The sequence below is a fragment of the Hyperoodon ampullatus genome (assembly GCF_949752795.1).
Source record: "Hyperoodon ampullatus genome assembly, chromosome: 5".
Taxonomy (NCBI): Eukaryota; Metazoa; Chordata; class Mammalia; order Artiodactyla; family Ziphiidae; genus Hyperoodon; species Hyperoodon ampullatus.
This window is the reverse complement of record NC_136918.1, coordinates 138,675,455-138,694,429: the sequence shown is the minus strand read 5'-3', so window position 1 is coordinate 138,694,429 and position 18,975 is coordinate 138,675,455.

Here is an 18,975-nt window from a genome sequence, read left to right as displayed (position 1 = left end):
AAGAGTAAGCGGGTTCTAGCCTCAGCTCCACTGTCTCTCAGTGTGACCCTGGCCGCCTTCAAGGCTCGGCTGCCTTCCTTCAAGGGGGGATGATGAGTCATTCCAACGCCTATGAGAGGGTCATGTGAGCTAACACATATGAACACATACTTTGTAAACTCTAAAACACCACCCAGATTCAAAGATGAAGGATTTGAAAGCTGCCTTCATGCTATGAATTCTCAAACTCCAGGATACTAATATTTTTAATAGCTAGAAAATAGTACCAATTTTCCTATTAACTACTCTATTGAAAAGAAAACTAATGTCCATTAAAATGTTTTTTAAAAGTCCCCCATGGACCTGAATAGGCTATTTTCATTTCGAATTTTTGAAAAACGCAACCTGTCTGCTTTGTTTCCTGAGTTGCACCCGCTACAGTGAGTATTTAATAGTAATGCACTTAGTTCAACATGTTTTAGAGAAAAAGTTATTATGCCTACGTTTTCAGAGATATTACAATACTTAGTAGATGGTTAAAAGAAGTGCAGTATAATCCATTTTACGCAAAATGAGTGAATTGAGAGGCCTAGTGCTCAGAAAAACTTTTTCAAACTTTCAGGTATAAAATGTTCTTCCGCATTAACTATCAAGAAATATCGATGGTATGTACGGGCACTAGCAAGGATTTCCCTGCACAGGGCTACATCATTTTCTTAATGCTGAAGACATCTGTGGCAGCAAAGTCTACTCACTGTTTTCCAAGCAGGGAAGTCCTTACCCCCAAATGAATGATGTTAAGACTGCTCATACTGACAAGAGCAGGATGCTAAGTTCCCTCCCTTTCCCTGGCTCCGTGAGGAGATGGACTGTGCTTACGAATGACCACTCTTTTACACAGAACTTCCTGGGCTTTCATATGGACAACTATCATTCCTCTACTCCAACTGGGAAAAAAGATTAAGTTGTGCTAGATACAAGAATACGTTTGCAAGATCTTATGCAGGACTGTGGTTGGAACTACCAACCAGACCATCCCACAGGCACATGTTCATTTGAAACCAGTCAAATGAAACTGAAGTAAAGCACTGCCTTGGAGAGACCATCCCTGGCCTTTCTAGCAAAAACTGTACCTCCCCCAACCATCTACTTGTTTAGATGTTTACTGTGTATCTCTAGCCATTAGAACATAAGCTCCATGACAACAAGGACTCTGTCTTATCCACTAGTATATATTCAACACCAAGAGGAAATGCTTGGCACAATAAATGCTCAAAAACGTATGTTGCTTATCTCACTGTTTTCTTAAACTACCTGACATCCAGCAGAATATCCCTTACCTACTAACTGATCATAAATAGCTCCATTATTTTCAGGTATGCATTCTGTAAGTTGTATAAATTTAACAGAATCGCTGGGACTTCCCTGGTGGTCCAGTGGTAAAGAATCCACCTTACAATGCAGGGGACAAGGATCTGACCCCAGGTCAGGGAACTAAGATCCCACATCCCGCGGGGCAACTAAGCCCGCGCGCCACAACTACTGAGCTTGCGCACCTCAACCAGAGAGCCCACATGCCACAAACTACAGAGCCCACGCAATCTGGAGCCCGTGCGCTGCAACTACAGAGCCTACGTGCACTGGAGGCTGCGCGCCACAACTAGAAAGAAGGCCATGCACCGCAATGAAGAGCCCATGCACCACAACGAAAGATCCCGCACACCTCAACGAAGAGCCCGTGCACCACAACTACGACCCAACGCAGCCAAAAAAAGTTTTTTTAATAAATAAATAAATCTTAAAAAAAAAAAAACAGAATTGCTTTGGTTTCCCTATATTTATTTTTACTCCCACCTTCCTTAAGTGACAAGTGAGGCTGATGTTCTAACTTTGTAATAGTATTATAGTTTCCTTACGAAAAACCTTAACGTGTTAAATAAGTGAGTACATTTAAAGAAAAATATCAGAGGCAGCATGGAGTAGTGTCTAGAAGCACAGACCCTTGAGCCGCGATACCCAGTTTGAATTCCAGCTCCACCACTTACTAGTTGTGTCCCTGAGCACCTTTCAACTTCCTGTGCCCTAGCTTCCTCATTAGTACAGTAGAAATGATCATCACAGTATCACCTCCCAGTTCTCCAGCCCTTTCACTCTTCCTCCCTCCAAACATTTTCAGGATATCACCTACCCAGGAATGCCCTGCTGTCGGCCCTGTCAGCCCCTCCCTTCAACTAACTGCTCATGCTCTCTCTCCTTTTCATGGTAAACCAAGACCGGACCGACATCTATAAATTCACTATTCATTTCTGAATTTTCTGCAATCTGCAATTTCTACTTAGAGGTTCTATTTATCCAGAAGCAAACTAACTTACCTTTTCCCCCGAGAAAAGAATGTCCTTGCCTGACTTGAAATTTCCACTAACAACATTCTCCCACTCATCCAGGCTTGACATCATGCTGCTTTAACTCTTCTTCATCCTCCACCTTCGTGACTAATCATTCTTTAAGTTCTGTCTAGGGATCCTAAGGAAGTTCCTTCATATCCATCTTCTCTGTTCTTTTACCCCATAACTGTTCATAGACAGTAAGTTCCAGGAGAATAGTGGCAGATTCTGTAATTTTCACAGGTCTATCAATTCCTAACACCTAGCAAAGGGTTCTGTACCTAGTAGGCTCCGTAAGTACTTGTTTGATAAACTAATGCATGGCTCCTTACTATAACCACCTCCTAAATGGCTTCCCCAAGTCCAGACTCCAATCCTTCCTAAAGTTATTAATCTTTCGTAAAATGCCTAGTACCTACAACTTGTCTGCTCAGACACACTCATTAATATACTCAATTCATGTAACCACTTATAAGGTACTACAGGCGGTACTGGGGAGGAAAGAAAGAACTGGGGCACAATTCCAAAATGAGTCCTCTCCAGTTCTTCAAAAATGTTGCAAGTATGTGCAAGGAACAGCCATGTAAATGCTTATAACAAAAGGTAAACAGACATTAATTCTGATTAGTAGGTAGTTTTTAATTAAGATAAGCAAAGGAAAGGAAAAGGAGACATTCCAATGAGGGAAGAACATAGATAAGAACATAAGAGCATAAAAGCGGTACGTTCAGGGACTTCCCTGGTGTTCCAGTGGCTAAGACTCTGCACTCCCAGTGAAGGGGGCCCAGGTTGGATCCCTGGTCAGGGAACTAGATGCCAAGTGCCACAACAAAAGATCCCACATGCCGCCAGGAAGATCCCGCATGTTGCAAGTAAAAGATCCCACGTGCCACAAAAAAGAGCGCACATGTCGCAACTAAGACCTAGTGCAGCCAAATAAATAAATAAACAAACAAATATTTTTTTAAAAAATTAAAAAGAAAAAAATTTTTTAAGGGGTACATTCAAGGAAACACCACTGGGGGAGGGGGCAGTTAGGGAGGGGGGCAGTTACAGGCTTAACTGTGTCCCCTCAAAATTCATGTTAAAGTCTAACCCCAAGCACCAGAGAATATGACTTTATTTGGAACTGACCTTATTTGAAAATAGGGTCCCTGCAGATGTAGTTAGTAAAGATAAGGTCATTAGGTTGGGCCCTAATCCAGTATGGCTGATGTCCTTATAAGAGGAGAAAATGTGGACAAAGAGACAGGCACACAGGGAGAACACCATGTGAAGATGAAGACAGAGATCGGGGTGAGGCAGCAGAGGTCAAGGCATGCCAAAGACTGTCAGCAAGCTAGGCAACATACACACCAATCAGACTGGGAAACATCAAGATTCATAGAGCATTAAATAAATTACACAGGGTACTATCTTCTCAGTAGTGAGGAACAATCAGACTAAACACTGTGCTGGTCTCACATACAAAACCTCAAGTACAACTCAAAAGATCAAATTATTTCTAAGAAATCTAACTGTCCCAGAAAAAAGATCATGGAAATTTATAGGTATGTAAAACTACCCAGCACTCAACAAAGTAAAAATTCACAAATGACTGGCACACAATCAAAATTGCCAAGCATGCAAAGAAGCAGGAAATCATAACCTATAATGAGAAAAACAAACAAACAAAATCAATCAATGGAAATTGATCCAGAATTGACACAGCTGTTAAAGTTAGCAGGTAAGGACATTAAAAGAGGTATTATTATAACTACATTCCACATATTCAAATAGTTAAGGAGGGCTGTGGAAAATATTTTTTAAAAGACGTAAATTGAACTTGTATAAATAAAACTACACTGTGTAAGATTAAAAACACATTAGAGGGACTTCCCTAGTGGCGCAGTGGTTAAGAATCCACCTGCCAATGCAGGAGTCATGGGTTCGAGCCCTGGTCTGGGAAGATCCCACATGCCATGGAGCAACTAAGCCCATGTGCCACAACTACTGAGCCTGTGCTCTGGAGCCTGCAAGCCACAACTACTGAGCCTGTACACCACAACTACTGAAGCCCGTGCTCCGCAACAAGAGAAGCCGCTGCTGCAATGACAAGCTCGCGCACCGCAACGAAGAGTCGCCCCCGCTCACCGCAACTAGAGAAAGCCCCCACGCAGCAACGAAGACCCAACACAATCAAAAATAAATATAAAATAATAAATAAATTTTTTTAAAAACACATTAGACATTGCAGGAAAAAAAGATGAGTGAACTTGAAGACACAGCAATAAAAAGTATTTCAGAATTCCAACTGACTATTCAACACCTGAAACTGGCTGTCAAAACAGAAAAAAATAAAACAGATTTTAAAAAAGAGAGAAAATAAAATATAAAATTAACAGACATTCACTGAGTTCTGGGACAACCTCAAATATCATAATATACATGTAACTAAAGTTCTTGATAGAGAGGAGAGAATGAACAGAAACAATTTTGTAAAAATAAGTCAGAAATTTACCAAATTTGATTTAAAAAAACCCACAAACTCACAGATCCAGAAGTTCAACAAGCCCCAAGCGCAAGAAACATAAAGAAAACCACACCAAGGCACATCATAATCAACCTGCTCAAAACTAATGATAGAAGGAAAATCTTAAAAGCAGCCAGGAGAGAAAAGGGACATAGTATACATAAAGGAACAAGGATAAGGATTAAAGAAGATTTCTTAGAAGAAACAATGCAAGTGAGTAGACAGTGGAGTAACATCTTAAAATTGTTGCAAGAAAAAAGTATCACCTAGAATTTCTATACCCAATGAAAATATCTGTCAAAAACGAGATGAAATGCAAACATTTTCAGATATACAAAAGGTGAGAAAATGTGTCACTAGTAGACCTGCTCTACAGAAAATATTGAAGGAAGTACTGAGGATGGAGGAAAATGCGACCAGATGGAAACAGGACCCAGACAAAGAAATGAAAAGCATCAGAAAAGGTAATCACATGGGCAAATGTTATGAGAATTTTTCTAATTAGTTAAGTCTCATTAAAAGATTATTAACTGTTTAAACAAAAATAATAATGTAGTGTGGAGTTTTAACATACATACAAAGAGAATCTGTGAAAAAGCAGTAAAAACACCAGTAAAAGATAAATGAAAGTCTCCTATGGTATGGTCAATATGCCAAATGTGATGTGATATAAGTAGTCGTATTTGAAAGTAGACTGTTATCAGATAAAACGCAATCACTGAATTAAAAAACAAAGGGTTAAAATGAATAAGCCAACAAAGGAGAAAAAAAATCAAATAATAAAATATATTCATTTAATCCAAAGAAGACAGAAAAAAAAAAAAGAGGCAACAAAGAACAGAGGGGACAAATAGAAACTAAATAGCAGCCTGATTTAAACTGAAACATATCAATAATCAAGAGGCAGAGATTTGCAGACTTGTGGCGGGGGGAGCAAGGCTCAACTATATGCTGCCTATAAAAACACATTTCAAATACAGACATTAACACATTAAAAGTAAAAGGTTGGGCTTCCCTGGTGGCGCAGTGGTTGAGAGTCCGCCTGCCGATGCAGGGGACACGGGTTCATGCCCCGGTCCGGGAAGATCCCACATGCCGTGGAGCGGCTGGGCCCGTGAGCCATGGCCGCTGAGCCTGCGCGTCCGGAGCCTGTGCTCCGCAACGGGAGAGGCCACAACAGGCAGAGGCCCGCGTACCGCAAAAAAAGAAAAAAAAGTAAAAGGTTGAACGGGAGAGGCCGCAGTGGTGAGAGGCCCGCGTAACACAAGGAAAAAAAAAAAAAAAGTAAGAGGTTGGAAAAAAGATATATCATACTAACACTAATCAAAATTAAGACAGAACAGCTATATTAATATGAAACAAAGTATTCTGTAACCCAAGGAATATATGACTAGGAATGAAGGTCATTTTATAATGATAACGTGCCAAATCATCAAGAGGATATATTCATTCTGTATATGTATGCGCCTCTTAAAAGTTTTAAAATACACGGAGCAAAAAAAGATAGAATTGCAAGAATAAATAGGCACAATTATACTAGAAAATTTCATATCCTTCTCTCAATAACCGATAGTACAAGTAGACAGAAAATCAGTAGGGATATAGCAACAACACTATACACAAACTTGACCTAACCGACACTCAGACAATACTCCACCAAAGAACAGCTGAACACACACTCTTTTCTAGCAACACAGCACATTTACCAAGACAGACCATATTGTGGGTCATAAAACAAACCTCAACAAATTAAAGGGAATCAAGTCACACAAAATATGTTTTCTGACGGCAATGAAATCTGAAAGCTCTAATAGATGTATGGAAAATCCCCAAATACTTAGAAACTAAATGACACCTGTGGCTCAAAGAAGAAATGGCTCTAAACACCTGTGGCTCAAAGAAGAAATCAAAGAGCAAATTAAAAGTATTTTTTTGAACTGAAAGAAAATGAAATACATTATATCAAAACTTGGGGGAAACAGCTAAAGCAATACTTAGACAGAAAATTATAGCACTAAACACCTCTATTAAAAAAGAAGACATTTGATAATGGAATGGACAAAAACACAGTACTGTTTCTAATATAGCAAATAATGTCCAGTAGTACTTCTGTTGTGTGAATTAAATATATAAATGGAAATAGAAAAGATAATTTGAACTAAATATAAAATATTTTTTAAAAAGAAGTTCTGAAAAGAAAAAAAAAAAAAGAAGTTCTGAAATCAATGGCTTCTGTTTTCTTGATACACAGTGAGCATGAATCTGAAGAATCAATATTGTTTAAGATGTCAATCCTTCCTCCAAAATTATCTACAGATTCAACACAATCCCAACCCACATCCTAGTAGGCTTGTTTGTAGAAACTGACAAAATGATGTGACGATTCACATGGAAACTCAAAAGGACCTGGAGTAATCATGGCAATTCTGAAAAAGAAGAAAGTTGTAGGACTAACACTACTACTACCAGATTTCAATACTTATTATACAGCTACAGTAATAAAGGCAATATGGTATTGGTGTCAAGGCAGACAAACAGATTAATGGAACAGAAAGTCCATAAATAGACCCACACACATATGGAAGACTGATTTTCAACAAAAATACAAAAGTAATTCACTGGAGAAAAGATAGTCCTTTCTTCAAATGGCCCACTTGCAGAAAAAGTGATTTTTTAGCTACACCTTGCAGCACCGTTTACAAATATTAACTCCAAATGGATCACAGACTTAAATGTAAAACCCAAAACTATAAAATCTGGAGGGGGAGAAAAAAAACACAGGAAACTTTTTAGACCTTGGGACAATCAGGCAAAAGTTTTCCAAAAGCATGATCCATAGAAGACCAAATCAATGAATTAGATGTCATAAAAATTAAAAACATCTGTTCTTCAAGACACGTTTAAGAGAATGAAAAAGTAAGCCATGGACTAGGATAAATTATTTGCAAATCATGTATCTGCTAAAGGACTTGAATCCAAAATAGGTTATTCTCAAAACTCAATAATAAGGAGAAGAAGAAAAAAAAAAGGTTGGACGAGGATTTGAACGCTTCACCAATGACGACATACAGAGCGCAAATAAGCATTCCTAAGACCATGTGAAACGCCACTTCCACCAAGAATCTTTTCCTAGTCCCAATCGAAAAAGGATCACCCCCTGTTCTGAATTTCCACCTCTCTTGTAGCATGGATATTTCACCACTTTGCATAACTATACCATACAGTTATATAAAGACATACCTCATCCACCTCCATTAAATTATAAACTCCCTGAGTGCAGGAGCCTATGTCTCTCTGACTATGGGGACGAATAAAGCATTTCTATTCGTTTGTTTTATTTTATTTACTTATTTTTCTTCCAGCTTTATTGAGATATAATTGACATAGAGCAATGTGTACATTTGTTTTAGAATATACATCTTCAGTAAATATGCCTGGGAAAAATAATAATCAGCTATTAAGGTTTAATTTTTGTTTGCATTCTTTGCAAGGCTGTAACACTGTCCAATTAGCCTGTCTGTCTAATTTAACCAGGCCCTTAAATAAAATAAAAGATACAACAATTAAAGGGGTAAACTTCTCAGAAAATTTGATATAGACACCTAAAACTCAAATGGATTATTTCTGGTGCCATCTTGTGTTTCAATGCTTTAGGGCCAAGAAAAAGGGAGGAAAGAAAGTTTCAAAGCCCTATGCTTTAAGCAACAGACACAGAAGGTGAAGGGCACTGGTTGCGACAAAACCAAGTGAAGAAAAGCCAAAGAAAATTAGAGCTAGAACAGTAGAACAGCAGTTCTTATTTTAAGGCAGTAACACCAGCTGGCTTAGAAACTCAGGCACTGAAACATCTAAGACACTGAAGCCTTAATCACTGTGACCACCTATACTGGATAACAATAATATCAGAATGTTACTTTTGTTCAATTGTTATCTGTTCTTCACACTAAAATGTTCTTCCTTCCTATTATTCTCCAGCTATTTGAATTAAGTCATACTTAAAACCTTAACAAAGTTCTGTGGGCTTTCTCAAAAGCCTTTCCCAGACCACTCAACCCATTTCCCATGTCCCTATCCTCAAAAAGCTTGGTGATTTCTTTTTACCTGTACTCTTCCAGATAAATACTGATGGCACTTTCTGTATGACTGTCTTATATTTTCATCTAACTTTGCATGTGTTTACTCTTCACCTCTTAAGTTCTTTGAACAAAGCACTGAGTTTTTAATTTCCTACAGAATCTCTCACCTAACTACTCAATAAAAATTTAATGTAAACCTAAGATGGTATAATACAAGCAATAGTTAAAACATCTGACTTAAATCAGGAAGATAATAATAACAAGAGGTGGTGAATAACAACCTGATCTTCCAAGTGAACAGAAGAACATGAACAGGGGGATTCCAGTTATGCTCCTATTTGCTAAGATTACATGAGCAGTACAAGATAAATTCTGCCCCAAAGCTTGCACCAATTTATTAAAAACAAACATGTACCTTTATAAAAGGTCAAAATCATGAGAAATGTCAAATATGCTACTTTTTGCAATGGTACTATTTCTAATCTGAAAAGAAAGAGATCAATTTTACTGAATAGAGTTTTAGAAAACCTGTGCACAGCACTGCTCCCTGGGTTATATTTTGGCAACGCTATTCCCTTTCTGTTATAAAGTATTTAATTAGATGAAGATTTTACACAATTTAACTTCTATAATTTAATACACATATTTTGGTTACAGGTATTTAACAAAGCAATTAAATCCTTATTTCCACTTCTGTTCTAAAATCCGCCTGCCCGCAGTGAGTGGGAACTGCTGCAGATCATTAAACGCTCATTTATCAATGTCTCTCACCAGGCAACACAACGCAGCAGAACAGCACATAGAAACCATCCTGAACCCCAGCAACAGCGGCTAATTAGCATAGCCTACCACTAAACCGACGCCATATGATTGGAACTGTTAGTCGGAATGCTAGCCAATCAAACTAGGTTATGCAAACAGCCTATTTTAGTTGCCAGGGCAGAGCTACTTCCAATTGTCCAATAGGAAAACAAGCAATAAACAAGAAATGAAATTGAGCTTTGTCACATTTTCAAGTTGCTGTTAACACTTTCAGGTTTAGAGCAAAATTAACAGCAACTGTAAAGGATTAGAATCATATTCTATTTTTCACTCCAAATGAAATCCAATGGCAATACACACAGAGTACAGTTAATGTGGTGTATGTATTGTAATTTTAACTTTTTACTATATAGCTATGAGTTTTTCTATCAGAAGATGCCATCAACATTTTAACATTTTCCCCCACCTACTCAAAGGCAGGCATTATGTAAATGTCTTTCTATACATTCAAATAGATTCTCATTTTAGAGAAATCCTATAAAGCATTTTTATTCTATTACGGAAAGCCTGAACAAAAGGTGGGCATAACAGAACACACGGCTCAGTGGAAGTCTGAAACAAGCTTTATCAGACTGAAGAGAAATAACATTTTGGTTTTGGTTATGATATGTGTTAATATATAGTTTCAAAATAATTTTAAAATAATAAAACCCACATTAATTGTTAACCTATAGGGCTCAGAATACACAAATTGGGACCACGAAAATAATACTCATATCTTGGAACCAAGATCAAGATATGAGCAAAATATAAACACATTATATTCATATGTAAAATGTCTAATAATGAATAAAACATTAAAAAAAAAACTTCTACTCTGTCAGTACATACTAACAGCTACAAATATAGCCTTAAAGAGCATCAGTGTCCTGACAATTCTTAGTGGTTGAGAAAATTTCTTTAATCTCGCATATTCAGAGAAATGCTTTGAAACATGTCAAGGAGACACAGTTCCCATTTGTGCCTTATAACTGTATCTTTATAAAAGATACAGTTTTATTTTAAAATAGATCAACTTGTCCCACCTATCCTAGCAATTATCTCCTTCTAAACGGGAGTACAGATTCATCCCACACCAAGAAGTCAGTGATTTTCAAATATATTTTCCCACAGAATGTCTGTAAATGTCTCCAGAAAGACTGCTAGCATTTGTAAAATACATTGAATTAAGACAAAGAACAGATTTCAAGCACCAGATTCAAAGAAAACAGCATGTTGCTCCTATCTCTACCACTGCAAACTATCTTCCCCCTTAAGAAAACCGAAGCCACTTTTCCACCATCTCCAAGCATCCATCACCCATACTTGTCTCCTAATCTCTTCTCATGTTCTTTCTCTCTACTTAACAGTTCTGGATGAAAATCATTTAAAAAGTCCAATAAAACCACAAACCACAGTCAGCTTGTTCGAGGGAGGAACTTTCAAGCTGGAAGAAACCTGAAAGACTGTCTAACACTAACCCCTTGTTCCATAAACAAACTATACCTTTAGAAAAATAGTGCAAAAGATCCTACAGATGAAAATCAAAGCCCTCCCAAATAATCTTCTAACAGTATCTATAAATAATCAATATATCCGTCGGGTACCAGTAAGTCTCATGGTTTGCTGTTCATATGAAAATATATTTAAGTATAAATGTTCAAAAAAGATTAGCTCAGAATCATGCTCCATGCCATCGTGTGACAAAAGCATCTATTAACCAAGGCTTACTTAAAGGGTTGAAAATCACTAACCCAAAGCATTTAATCCATTCCCTGAAAGACGCAATCTCATTTCACTTCAAACTTTAGATATCATTTGGTGTGTTTTTTAAATACTTGGAACCCTTTACAAGCCTCCTTTAATTCCTAAAGACAAGGGCAAAAAAGATTTTTAAGCCAATTTCATTCATACTCTTGCTCTTGCCCATGAATCTTTAGTATCTTGGTCATTTCTCCCAGGTTCAAGCTTTTCTTACTTCCATCACATTGATTAAGTGATCTTAATCCAGCCTGTCTTCCAATCTACAGCAGTTTAAAAAAAAAAAAAAAAAAGCATTTTCCATATAAACAAAGGCTGTTTCCTGGCCCACCTCTTAAACACTTTTCATAGGACAAAATTTTCCCATTCTTGAAGGAGAAAAAAAAAATTAAAACCTTGGATTCTTATTTTCCTTTGGGGCCTAGAGACAAAAGGAAATATCATCTGCCTGGTGACAGATGCTCTAGGATAAAACATCCTGAATTTAAATGTTGTTTAGTTATCAGTTCTTTTAAAAGTTCCTTAAATTGTGAAGTTTAGGAAAACGTCAATGACTACTACTTTTAGAATCAGAAATTAAACATTTAAAATGTTTAAAATTAGTTAACTCACTAAATTAGAATCTTCATTACATAAAATATGTATTTTAGAATTCCTAGTAAAGAAAATGGTAAGTTTTCTAAGTATACAATTAATCATTAACTTTTTTAAAAATATAGTATTCCAGTTATGTTTTCTCCCCTATATTCTAAGAAGAAACATATTTAGAATATATAACTAGTAACTTCTCATCTGCAATTAATGATGTTCAAGACATATAAACAGCCTCTATCCTCTCAATGTGTAAGAGACCATTATTATGCCACGTAACAAATCATCCAAGATTATCTCAAATGACAAATCACACCATACCAACAATTTTGCATTTTAGGGAGAAATACAATGTAGCTTTATAGTTTTGGAAAATGGCAAGTATTTTCCTTTTTTAATTTGAAGCCATCTAATCTGGAACAATATTCAAAAATTTTTGAGCAACTACTTTGGTCAAGTTTGTAATGCCTCATTCTATAAAGTGAGGCTGCCACCATATTGTTTAGCTGGACATCCTTTACAAAAGATTAAGTCCAGGGCTTCCCTGGTGGCGCAGTGGTTGAGAGTCCGCCTGCCGATGCAGGGCACATGGGTTCGTGCCCCAGTCCAGGAAGACCCCACATGCCACGGAGCGGCTGGGCCCGTGAGCCATGGCCGCTGAGCCTGCGCGTCCGGAGCCTGCGCTCCGCAACAGGAGAGGCCACGACAGTGAGAGGCCCGCGTACCGCAAAAAAAAAAAAAAAAAAAAAGATTAAGTCCAGTAGATTCTCCCCAACTTAAGAGCAATCCTGATGCTTTTTTCCCCTCCTTCTCACACGTCTGCTTGTAACAATAGAAGGTAAACTGTTATTTAAATCTGGATTATAGACATAAATTTTTCAATCTTGGACTATTCTCTACTCTTGTGGATCAACTAATTCACATTTGGGAAATGGCCCCATCTTCATCCTCCTTCCCCTCCTAAACCAAAAAAGGCACCAAAACGTTATGAATACTCACTGTTGTATATTAAATATACTTCTACTCCCTCATCAGGTATCATGGAAATATAAAAAGCTGACTGATCAAGCCTTTATTTAGCTAATGTTATCATAATCAATGCACACTGCCAAAACAAACAACAAGAAAAGATTCTCGCAAATTAACTTCGGGGTTAAAAACTTTCTTTGTATTGTGCTTATCAAGACAATAAAATATAGTAAGTTTCATCTTTCTTAACCATCTTCACCTATACAAACTACATTAAGTATTTTCTTATCAATTCCCATGTCATACGAAAACAGGTGGACAGAATTAACACATTTAGGGGTTATATTCAGTTTGACTTTAAAAATGAACAGTATGAAAAATTCACTTTCAAGATGGTTGTGTTCGAAGCACCTGAGATAAGCAGACATCCTCCCAAGCAGCTGAAACCTAGGTAACAAACAAGGAGAGGCCATGTGGAGGTAATGGGCAAAACATGGACAAAGAAAACAGTGCTTCCAAACAGAACCCAAACCAAAAGTCACAAAGGCAGAAACTGAAGTACAGGTATTGACTCTCAAGAGAGCTACTTCTCACATGGGCAACTTTAAGTGCTACACTACAGGTGGGCAGTAGAAGGCAAGTTTTACTGAGACCACGAATGCCACCTAGTTCTTCATATTTACTACCAGAACTCACTAGTAAATAGAGAACCAAGGACAGCCAGAATTGGAGTAATGCTTGAAAAATCCTTTAAGACTGCCAGCAAGAGAAGGAACCGACGCCACACCCAGAAGCTCAGTTTCCTAAATTGAGGGTGGAAGGTGCTTTTAAAAGGAAAATCTACAGCACTAGACAGACTAAGCATACCGGTTCATATCCTCCATAATATCCACCAACACAGCAGTCAAGAGTCACAAAAATAAAATCAATTCATTAAAGCACAGGATGGAGAAATACCAGTGAGCCAAAGGTTCTGACAGACTTCTTCAAGATAAAAGGCCAAGAGGATCATACCAATATCCAAAGAGTATCAGAAAGACCCAGAGCTGAAAGCTGACACCAAGAACCACAGCAAAAAAGTGGCAGGTGCCATTCTGAGTGGAAAAGGAAAACTGGAGGAGAAGGATGGGCAGAAGTGGGCTTGATTACCAGACAAGTACCTGCTGTGTGGTCAGCCTGTCCCAACAGCTCCAAGAAGTGTCTACCACACAGTCAACACACTGAGACTCAGACACTCAAACACAGATGAACAGTCACCCCCAGGCTGAGGCCAAAGAAATGCCCCAGAAGACACTAAGCCACCTGCCTAGGAAGGGCTAGACAGGAGCAGCGCAACTCCATACTGCGCACTGGGGTCCCCCACCCTGGAAATGAAAGGATGAGAAACCTCTTGCCAGGACCCCAATTCACAGCCACGGAACTGAGGCCATCCGTCCAGTGTCTCACCACAAACGCCAAATCTGCACTCGTCCCCCCACTTGGGAGCAAAGATGATAATGGCAGAGGGAGTTCAGGTTCTTGAGTTAGGCAATAGGGGTTACAAATATTTTTTTATTAAAATAAAAATTACGCTTACTCTGCATCTGAGATTTTTTAAAAAATTTTTCCTAGTGAAAACTGAATGTACATCATACAATTAAATCGTTTTTAAAAATCATCATGACGTTGCACTACACCTCCAAACTTTGTGTTAACATTTCTTCTGTGAGTGGAAGGAGCTCAGTGACATCGTACTACATCTCCCTCTCTATAGGTTCTAATACACTATGTGGTTTTTCCAGTATGGCTTTTTCTGTTTTTAATTTTCAACAGAACCTCAAGACAAAATCATGGAACTCAATTGCAGTTAAAGAAAGATATCTAAGTGTATATTCTTACATACAATGTAAAAGTCATTGTCTGTGAGGTAAAAAGAAAGAGTACTAAAGCCCTCATTTTATATCTTGGGAAAACAAGAGAAACTGTCTAAAACTGACAGGTCAAGAAAGAGAGGTTTAAATCAATTTTATAAAATTTTCATAATAACAGAAAAACTTTAAAATAGTAAGAGAAATTGGCAGAAAAAAAAGTAGCATAGAGAGCTATTTGATTTCCTCTTTCTGGGACGACAGCCATTAGTTTCTTAAATAATAAAATAGGTCTATTACTCTATTTAAAGTGATGTAAGTAACCAAAGGAAGAATTTAAAAACTGAAGATTAAAAGGCATTTTACCACTAATGAGTGAGAATGAGGAAAAGGAAAACTGATATTTCATTTTTTACTTCCAGAATTGATTAAGGTTTATTAACATATGTCCATAAATTTAGCAATTAATGAGTAATTAATGCTTAATATAGAAGAAAAGTACAAATATGATTTTAACATGTCAGTTAAGCATGGGCTAAAAACTACTACTACTAGTAGGGGACAAAAAGGTTGGTTGTAACCAGGAGGTTATAGAAAAGGCAAGCATTCAACAAATTTTTTTTAGCTTTTATAACTTTATACAAAGCAGACTTAGGTTTCTATTAACAAGATAAATACTTACATTTTCAAGTGTCTGCTTTTTGAGTACTTGATCCCATGTATATTTTGTGGACAGTGTGTAAAAATGGAAGTAAACTTATTTGTGTGTCTCTCTAATCTCTAACATAGATCCATTTAATAATATGGACCTCTACACTTTTTAATAAGACTAGCGTTTAAAGGACACCCCAGGCCTCAACCAAACTAAAGAGGGACCAGTAAATAGTAGCCTGATGTCAAACGAAAAGGGAGAAAAAGCACTTAGAAGTGCAATCTTCAATTATACCTTTGGAGTAGCTGATCTACATTGTCAAGACCTTTAGCACTAACTGTTTACATCAGCTTTTTTAGTTTGGGTTTTCCTTTTAGAGGATCTTACTGCTCAAAATAAACCAAAATTTATTCCAAGAGCCTTTTAAATAATGGCCAAGTCTATCCATTTTCTAAAACTACGAAAACCAAACTCCATCAAATTATGCCTACACTCAAAACAAATATTTCATTTCACTTGAATCTACAATTCAAATCCCTGTCGATAATATACATTCTTCACCACTCATATTTGCTTGTGTAAGAACACATGTTCCTTTTTAAAGCAGTAATTACTTCCACAGACTTTCCAGAGAAGCTAATACAGATAAGCTTATCGTATCTTATCAAAACCAAAGAGTAAATTATTTATGAAGCCCTTGGGAATCCCTGTAAAAGAGGATATACAATACACAAAATAAAAGGTCACCACTACCAACAGATTGTTAATGGGTTTATTCTCATTTGTTCAACAAATATTTGAGAATCGATTATGCTCCAGGCATTGACACTAATAAATAAGACCTAGTCCCTCCACACAAAAACTTAGAGCTCCTGTATAAAATAATACTATGAATTAAATTAAAACACAAATATGAACTACAAAATTATGAGAAGTAAGTAACAAAGCAGGAATATACTGGCTAAGAGTTGGGAGTCAAGCTCCTGGGTTTGCATCCAAGCTCCATCCCTGACTAGCTGTGCGACCTGGGGCAGGCTACCTAACTTCTGGCTGGGTTAATCATCATACCTATCTGAGAGTAATCATCATACCTATCTGAGAGTTATCATCAAGAAAAAATGAGTTAATAAATGTAAATCATTTAGAATGGTTCCTGGCATATCATCAGAGTCAGTGAGGAACTCTTAGAAAATGAAATTTTTAAAAAAAATACTCGAGAGAAATAGCAGCAAAAAATATTAAAAGGAAATTCACAGAACATATAAAAACATATTCAATCTCACTATATTCAAATAAATGCAAATTAAAATATTAAGTTGTTTTGTCTATTAAATTGGCAAATATTTTTAAATACTCAGGATTCTAGAATGTGGTAAAATTCTGCTGTGTAGCTGGGAAAAGCATAAACTGTCCCTTAAAAGGACATTTGAAAATACGTATCTTAAAAATGAACATATCCTTGGGGCTTCCCTGGTGGCGCAGTAGCTAAGAATCCGACTGCCAATGCAGGGGCCACGGGTTTGAGCCCTGGTCTGGGAAGATCCCACATGCCGCGGAAAAACTAAGCCCTTGTGCAACAACTACTGAGCCTGCACTCTAGAGCTGACGAGCCACAACGACTGAGCCCGCATGCTGCGACTACTGAAGCTCGCACGCCTAGAGCCCGTGCTCCACAAGAGAAGCCACCGCAATGAGAAGCCCACGCACTGCAACGAAGAGTAGCCCCTGCTCGCCGCAACTAGAGATAGCCCGCGCGCAGCAATGAACACCCAACACAGCCAAAAATAAACAAAATTTTTTTAAAAAGCACATATCCTTTAACTCAATAAATGCAAGTTCTAGGAACTGGACCTAAGGCAATAAATCAAACATGAACACAAGGACTACCACAGTAACATTCACTTAAACATGAACTAATTAGCAACAATGGGGAATAGTTAACTGATTTGTAAAATACCAATTACTCATTAAAAATGATGCTATAAAAGAATATTGATGGAGAAATGTTTAAATTTTAAAAGAAGACTAAAAAAAGTAAGTAAAATGTGACCCCATTGTGTTTCTTCAATACTGTTTGAAGGAGCCACATGTACATAAGGTGTAACAGGCAAAAGTATATAAACTAAAAAAATACAGTGCTTTTCTGATTATTTGGATTACTGCTGATTTTTATTTTCTTCTTTACAGAAGTTCTATTTGAACTTGAATTATTTTTAATTAAAAATATACAAACTTGGGCTTCCCTGATAGCGCAGTAGTTAAGAATCTGCCTGCCAATGCAGGGGACACAGGTTCGAGCCCCCGTCTGGGAAGGTCCCACGTGCCACAGAGCAACTAAGCCCGTGTGCCACAGCTACTGAAGCCTGCATGCCTAGAGCCCGTGGTCTGCAACAAGAGAAGCCACCACAATGAGAAGCCCATGCACCAAAACAAAGAGTGGCCCCTGCTTGCCGCAACCAGAGAAAAGCCCACACGCAGCAACAAAGACCCAATGCAGCCAAAAATAAAATAATTATACACACACACACACACACACACACACACACACACACACAAACTGGACTGTGGTGGTAATAGCTGCACAACTGTATAAATTCACTCAAAACTCAAACTTACTCCTAAGATGAATTTTATGATATGTAATTTATGTTAGAGAATATTTACACACACGAATACACACATACTTTACTTCTATAAAAGGTGAGGGATAGGAGAAAAGTCCTTGCCCTCAAAGAGAGAAAAAAATTACATTTTGTGTTTTATTGAATGGGGAAGAGGGAAAACTAAAGTATTTCAGACCTCTTTCGACAATAAATTTTCGTTGTAACAAAATCTTTTTCTACTAGAGTCATGTAAAAATGGATGTTAGATAATCAGGTCAAGTATATCACTATGAAAAAACAAAATGTTATTAGCTTGTCGGATAACCTGGTTCCCAGAAAAAACCCTTTACCCCATTACATTTTTTCCTTATCTACCCTGCTCCTGCACGTAAGTCCTTTCTGAATAATTCCAATAAGTAGGGAAAAAAAATCAGCATTAATTCCAATGCCTAATCAATAAAAGTCCTTCAACACAAATTTTAAATTATGTAAATGAGATGAATTTGCATTAACTGTAAGTCCGATAAAATTCGAGACATTAAACATGTACTGTGAGAAGACAGGCCAAATCCTCAAATAAGGGGGAAATTTAAGAAAATGCAAACCCTAAATATGCATAAATAGTATGGTAATAACCACTGAGAGGGGAGAGAATAATAATAATGAAACTAGAGCACATCTATCAGGCATGTGCTATGTATGTGCTCGGCACTGCATTGTGAGGTTTTATTACCATTATTATGCCTCCTATCCCCCATGTGACGAACGTGAGATTTGGAACTTTGTCTTTTGTCCTCACG